The 7,799-nt window shown below is 33.8% G+C and overlaps 1 long non-coding RNA gene across 1 annotated transcript in view; it reads right to left on the reverse strand.

Moving 5' to 3' along the window:
* Positions 1 to 1,489: 1,489 nt before the first annotated feature.
* The window catches only part of LOC106793882, an 85,360-nt gene continuing 79,050 nt past the window's right edge, over positions 1,490 to 7,799 (reverse strand). Inside the window, exon 3 of the long non-coding RNA XR_001382473.1 lies at positions 1,490 to 2,265. This is a non-coding gene — a long non-coding RNA (uncharacterized LOC106793882). The remainder of the gene's footprint in view (positions 2,266 to 7,799) is intronic.

Genomic DNA, 7,799 nt, shown 5'->3' on the forward strand with positions numbered 1-7,799 from the left:
ACGTTTAATCGTCGACTACCCTGTGCACCCGTTAAAGCTACGTCGTCGTCGTAGTCGTCTATAGGATTTTGCGAGGAAACGGCACGTAGTTTACGTTAAGACCGTCGAATCCAACTTAGATCGCATCTTCTTGTTTCTAAATGAAACCGCTTTTCAACTTCCAATTTTCGTTTAACAACTTCACACTTTTAATTAAAAAAAAAAGAAAAATAAAGAAAAGAAAAGAAACAAAAACAGGAGTAAAAAACATTTGATTGTTTCTTCTTACGTGTGCACGAACATCTTCCTTTCTCCAAAGGATGAAAGTTTTTCAATTCTTTTTTCATTTCATTTGCGCCTAATTAATTAATATTTAGAAATACATATATATATTTTTTAGTAATAAGATATTTAATCTAAAAATGTTTAAACAAATTTGATATATCGTTGAATAAAGTAACAATTCTAAAATTATTGTTACAACTTTAATATCAACGACAAAGAAGATTTTCTTTAACAGAATTTAGCATTATTATCATCATCATCATCATCATCATCATCAAGAATTATTCGAAACATATCGTGATAATTTAATTCAATTGTCGACAGGAGAGACGAAACGTAGTCGATCGCACACGTCTGCACGTAGTGTGAAAAGGGGGGAATGGGTGAGAGGGTGAGGGAGGACAGAGTGAGTTTCTTAATCCGATAGTCTACTCGGAGACAATAATGTCGCGAGGATTGAACGGGTATAGGTGAAAGGAGGAGAAAGAGAGAATATGCGAACGAGGATGAGAATGAAGATGGGGGTGGGATTTGGAGGAAGGTGAGGTAAGGTAGAGTGCACTGTTCAATAATTCAGAAGCAATAGCGGTACCTCCGTCTATTTCTCTCGACTCCTCTATATATTCGTATCATTCTGTGTACCTCTCGATCTTCTTGTTTTCTCTCTCTCTCTCTCTCTTTCTCTCTATATATATATCTTTCTTTGTTTCACTATCTGTCCTTATTATTCTACTCGTCTGTTTCTCTCTTACTCCCTTAGGTACCTATTCTTGATTCTTGCATCCAACTAACAATAAATACATGCGTACATAAACAATCAATGATATATAGATACCGTGTATATTTGCAAATGATCTAATAGAAATTTTCGTAATAATATATTAGAAAAAAGAAAAAAAAAAAAAAAAAAAAAAAAAAAAAAAAAAAGTTAAAAAAATCGTATGGAAATTCGATCATCATCGATAATATAAAATTGAGACTCTACTTGACTTTTCTACCTTCCTTCCTTCCTACCACTAGACCAGCCCNAACAATAAATACATGCGTACATAAACAATCAATGATATATAGATACCGTGTATATTTGCAAATGATCTAATAGAAATTTTCGTAATAATATATTAAAAAAAAAAAAAAAAAAAAAAAAAAAAAAACAAATAAAAAGAAGTTAAGAAAATCGTATGGAAATTCGATCATCATCGATAATATAAAATTGAGACTCTACTTGACTTTTCTACCTTCCTTCCTTCCTACCACTAGACCAGCCCGTCTCGTTTTAAAAAAATCTCACAAGCCATTAGAGTCGATAAAATCCAACCTTAACTCTCCTAACAAAAAAGGAAAGAAAAGAAAAGAAAAGAAAAGAAAAGTAGAACTTACGAATCTATTTCTAGACATCATTAATAACGTTAGCGAGATCCTCGAAAGTGTGTTAAGTATCCATCATTCTAATCAGCGATTACGATCATCACCAGCACCATCATCATCATCATCATCATCATTAGACAGGAAACGTTACCACCACTTTCGTTGTTTTGGTTATCGCGAAGAAACACGCATGACACTTTTTAGTTTCTTTTTTCTTTTTTTTTCGTGTTCTCCTTGGGAAGATTAATTTAAAAATTTAATGGTTTAAACCTGGTACGACGAGGAGCACCATACCGCGTACGTAATCTTTATGTAAATGTATTGATACGTGGTGGTATATACGCATAAGGAATGAATTATATTATAATATACGCGTATCTCGCGTATATGCTTGTACACGATAGGATAATATGACTTGATATCGATACTAAACCACGCAGGAGAAAACTCGCATTCGTATCTGTCACTTTGCCGAGTGTAACTGGTGTATAGGTTCGCATCTAACATAAGAGGTGGTATCCGAAGACATTTCTCACGCGAATAAGTGCTACCCATATCTTTCCTACCTTCGTGAACACCCATCGCTCGTCATCCCGTAAACCGCGACTGTCAAATCCATGGTAGATCGCTTACCTGAAATAAAAGGAAAATAATATACCGTTAGATACAACTATAAAGGAGATACGATTTATTACATATTTTATAATAGAATATATATGAAATATATATAATAATACAATTGTGTTATTTTTAGCTTTTAAATTTTGATTTAACCACACGCGCGCACAACTGACGCATTTATAGACTTTTTATTTTAATTTTTAATTTGTTGAAAAATTATAATACCGGTTAGATACGATTTCCTATTTATTACATAGTAGAATATAAAACGTAGGAAATATATTAAATTACAGATTGTTGTTTTTTTTTCTTTTCTTTTTTTTTTTTCATTTAAAATCAGTTTTATACTCTTACAACGTACAAAATTATGGATTTTTTTATTTTCCGTTTGTTTATTTCAGAGCGAGTTAAATTTTCTTTTTCTTTTTTTTACATTTCATCTCCTCTCTCTTTTCATATATACGAGTCTTTTTCATTTAATATTTGACGATCTATCCAAAAGAGAGATTTTCGTTTGTGGTAAAGCCAACGGCTGAAAAGTTAAACCGGCAAAATCTATATTTCTACGTGCCACACATAAATAAGAAAGTTGTGAAAGTTAAAAACTAAGAAAATACGCGAGACAGAGAGAGATGGAGAGAGAAAACCCAGAAGAGGAGGGGAGGAGGTTGTGGTGGTGGAATACAGGCGTGACTACGAATTTATCGCTACCACCCCCTGTAGCCCCCCAACCTTTTGCGAAGGTTGCTTGAAGGTTCGAAGAATAAGTTCGTTTTCTTTTACCACCTATTTCTCTTTCTCCTTCCCTCTCCCTCTCTCTCTCTCTCTCTCTCTTTATCTCTCTTTTCTCCAGCCGTGTTTTTGTTTATTACCACCCCAGTTTAAGACTAGGAAAGGTAACATCGGATCATAAGGTAAAAGGGCACGTAAATTCCTCGGATTCGATAACTCTCAGTGTGTTCGGACTTTTCACCCAAAGAGAGAGAAATAGAAAGAGAGAGAGAGAGAGAGAGAACTCGGGGAGGATATTAACGTAAATTTTCTCACGAACTGGAAAAACTAAACTCGTAAAAACCCGAATCGAAAGTAATCGTGCGAGAGTATAGATTGTCCTGCGAGTTTTAACTCTACGTATGTGTAGTAAGTATATATCAGTTTATGTGTATATGTGTGTGTGTGTGTATAAAAGGTAAGGCGCCAAGAAACGACGAAGGTGGACCGAAAGAATTGGTAATGGATGATAGGAGTAAAAGACTCCAGACTCTGGACTCCAATGGAAGTAAGCTGGACGTGGAAAAGGTGAAAGAATCTTCAATAGTGAAAGAAAAAGGAAAAATGTAGAAAGTAAGTAGTAGTGGCACGTAGAAGAAAGAAAGTGATAGAAAAGAAACTATATATATATATATATATATAGTATTTTTCTTTTTACTTCTATTAGATGCCAGTCCATATTATGATCGAACGCTTGAGAAAACTGAGATACTACCGGCATTGCCCAAAACGTGAAAGAAAAATAGCAATATGAATAAATAACCGATTCGTTCGATGCAACGTACGAATTTACTAGACGTACATAAAATTCTCTCTTCGTATTTTTGTTCTTTCTCTCTCTCTCTCCTTCTGTTTTATTTTTTGACTTTTTCACGATTGCTATTAACCAGACATGGAAAAAGTTTGACGATTTGTAGATTTATTTGGATATAGATAGTTATTTCTATTTCACATTTCTTTTTTTTTTTTTTTTTTTTTTTTTTTTNCCAGACATGGAAAAAGTTTGACGATTTGTAGATTTATTTGGATATAGATAGTTATTTCTATTTCACATTTCTTTTTTTTTTTTTTTTTTTTTTTTCTTTTTTTTTTTTCGATTTCTTTTCTTTTCTCTTTTTTTATTTTTTATTTTGGTAAACCAATACCATCGCCCTATTGATTATTAACTGAAACTTCGAACTTTTCAAAACGATTTGCGTCGAATGTTTCATAAAACGTTTTATAGTTGTTGAAAGTGCATCAAATGATAGGCGTTTTCGCAAACAGTTTACCAAAGCAAACCACATTCGTGACTCGCTTGCACTTCGTCGATATGCAGAAATTGTTGCGAAAGGTGGAAATCGATAATTCGTCGGGCGCGATAGAGAAAAAGAGTGAGAAAGAGAGAGAAAGATTGATACATATATATATATATATAGATACGCGCATACACGCACACGCACACACATATATATATATAGAAAGAGAGAAACATTGAGTATCGATGAACGAATCAATTCCAATCGATCGAACGTATACCTATATGTATATATAGATATATGTAGAAGTAAAATCGTTGCTGGAATAGATACAGATATATATTTTCCATTATAAACTCAAATATTTGGTAATGAATATATCCACCTGGTAGTGGGAGAGGGCGGGGGGAGGGGAGGGGGGGGATGATGGTGGTAGAGGAGAATCGGTGGGCAGAATCGAAACACACAGAGAGAATAGGGCAAGTAAGCTTTAATACTACTGATTGGAAATCTCGATTGTGAATAGCCGGTACCAGCCGATTGATGATATCTCTCTCCACAAAACTATCTTCCCGCTCCAACGAACGGTGGTAGTACACTCGGCCGAAAATTAGCTGGAGAAACTCATCACGAGATTGCCGAGGTGAAACCGAGAGATCGCGCTCATTTAATCTTTCCCCTTCCCCTCCTTTCCGACCACCCCCACCCCCCACCCCCCTCCTATCCGGTCACCGCGAGATTCTCTTCCAAAAATCGTGACCAGTTTCGTTTTCCGAGAGAAATCCAAATTTTCCTCTTTTCTCTTGTTTTTTTTTTTTTTTTTTTTTATTATTTACTCGCGAATCATCATCGTCGTCTTCTTTCTTTCTTTTTTTTTTTTCTTTTCTTTTTTTTCATTTGGCGGATTCGTTTCGAATTCTCTTAAGTTCGTTAGACGATTCTATTTCCATTTCTCGTTTACTACGCGGGACAAATTCTTTTTAGAAATATTGCAAAAAAAAAATATTCTCCTAGCATAATCGTATTTCCACTTTCGTCGATAGATATCGTGCGCCATGTTTTGCCTCTCGTCAATTTACTAAAAAGCTCTCTCTCTCTCTCTCTCTCTGAACGTTTACGTGAAACGTAGACAACACACGCAGAGATACGCGTTACGTGTAGTATATAATATAACTATCATGTAGCTTTTTTAAGGTATGCTTCGAAATTCATTGATGATACACTCTCTCTCGAGTAGAAGAAGAAGAAGAAGAAGAAGAAAAAGTAGGAAAAAGTAAGAAAAAGAAAAAGAAGATCCAGAAAAAAAAAGAAGGGAAAAAATACTAACTTTTTGACCTTTTCACAAAACCGATTCGTTTATCGTTTATCCAATAAAAAGTACTTCGCCGAGTTGACATTGACTCCTATCTATCACAAGTTATTTCAAATATAAGTTTGAATCTATCATCCTTAAATATATATACAGAATATCCCTAAAAATATCATGGGCCAATTCTCGTAACAAACAACGCTAAACATATCGTTTAGAAATTCAAAAGAAAATATTTAAAAATTGTAATATTTTTAATTATATAAATATAATTATATTATTTNATAATTATATTATTTTATCAATAATGTAATTTTGAAACAAAACAAATATTCCGTATATAATATTAATTAATAATACACAAGTTAAAAAAAAAGAAGAAAAAAAAAAAAATGGGGGTATTCGCATAAAGTATACAATTATACAAATACGTGTTTTTTTCATGACCTACTTACGAAAAGAAGTTTAATCTACAGAAGTAAAGTCCGCTGTTTTGAAAGCAACGCGATAATCGTTCTTTTTTTCCTTTTTTGTTTATTTTGCTTTCTTTATATTTATTTCCTCCTTTTTTCTTCTCTCCCTCTCTCTCTCTCTCTTCCTATTTTCTCTTAGTAAGCTCATTCCTTTCATTAGGTAAGGTATACACATTAACGTTTCTTTTAATATTTCGTTATGCAGTTATATCGGATGCAACCGAAGCGAAACTAAGACCGAGACCAATAACCAGTGATTCTCGGTGTATCGAATGTCTAATTAGCGTTCAATCCCCGCTCTGGTATTTCCTCCTACCAGATACCACGCATACCTCTGCGTGCTTAATTAATTACATTTCCTTACATAGATGAAGACGATGTTAATGAGAAATATAGGTAAATACATTTAAATAATTATATTATATTATACAATTAAATGTGTGTGTGTGTGTGTGATAAATCATTTTATCGTTAATAATTAACTGTTAGAAAAAATCGTGGAAACAAAAATTGTATCTCACTTATTTCATTGAAAACAAATTAAATAGATTTAAAGAAAGACACGTGTGATCGAGATAAAGAGAATGATTAATAAAGAAATCAAATTTCATGCGTGTCTTCTATACGTCTTATTATTCTCTTGTCGAGCCATTAATGTTCCAAACAGTCGGAGCATGATCTTTGAACTCGTGATAGTTGCTCACTTAATTTTCTCGATCGAGAACAAAGATCGAATAATCTTTCTTTCTTTCTCTCTCCCTCCCTCGCCCCCTCTCTTTCTTTCTCTTTCTCTTTAATGTACGTTTGATCTCGTGACATCTTGCGAGTTCGAGTTAGCAAGCACGACAAATTATTCGAATACCTTTCTACGAAAAATTTGGATGAAATTAAAACAAATATTTAGATATATTTAAACACGATAACGTGAACTATGTTTTTGCTTATCGTTCCCTCCTCCCCCCCCCTCCCCTCTTCTTACTCTCCTTCATTCTTACTCTCTTCTTATTCTTATTCTTCTTCAGCATATACGCTTAATCAAGGTAGAAAAATACCAACGTTTTGCATGTTACAAATGTAACTCACTAGTCTCTCTTTTTCTTTCTTTCTTTCTTTCTTTCATTTCGTTACTTTACTTTGCGTTACTTTGACTTGGACGGATAAGTTTTTTCTACGTCGCATTGGAAAAACCTTGAAATAAAATCACGCGAAGCACAGGTCTCTCTCGAGGAAGTAGATTACGTATTCCATAAAGCTCGTTTGAAATATGATTTTAATTGTCAGAGAGTCCTAGAGTTTATCCGATAGGAAAGCAAGAGAAAGAAAGAGAGAGAGAGAGAGAGAGAGAGAGAGAGAGAAAGAGAAAGAGAGAGAGAGAACACCTTCGTATTCTCGAGTAATTAACGATAAGGATCGTCCTCGAAATTTCTTCGAAAGTTAGTTAAGTTAGTTTCGCTTTTAACGAAAAAGGAAAACGTATGCGTGATGAAACGAATTGAACGACTTGCGAATTTTACCCCAAAGTATGTACAAGATTATATATATGTATATATATATTATTTTTCACAGTAAAATTTATTTCATGTTACGTTGAATGGTAAGCTCGTCCTGTTAAATTATGTCACATAAATGTAATAAACGAGAAGTGGAACTTTTTTTTAACCCCCATAAGTACTCTCGGTGTATACCAAAATCGTACTCGAAAATTCGGAACTCGCTATTCGAAAACAAGTGTGTTATCTTTCTCTCTCTCTCTTT

This window comes from Polistes canadensis, unplaced genomic scaffold (genome assembly GCF_001313835.1).
Source record: "Polistes canadensis isolate GaletaPanama2010 unplaced genomic scaffold, ASM131383v1 scaffold_20, whole genome shotgun sequence".
Lineage (NCBI taxonomy): Eukaryota > Metazoa > Arthropoda > Insecta > Hymenoptera > Vespidae > Polistes > Polistes canadensis.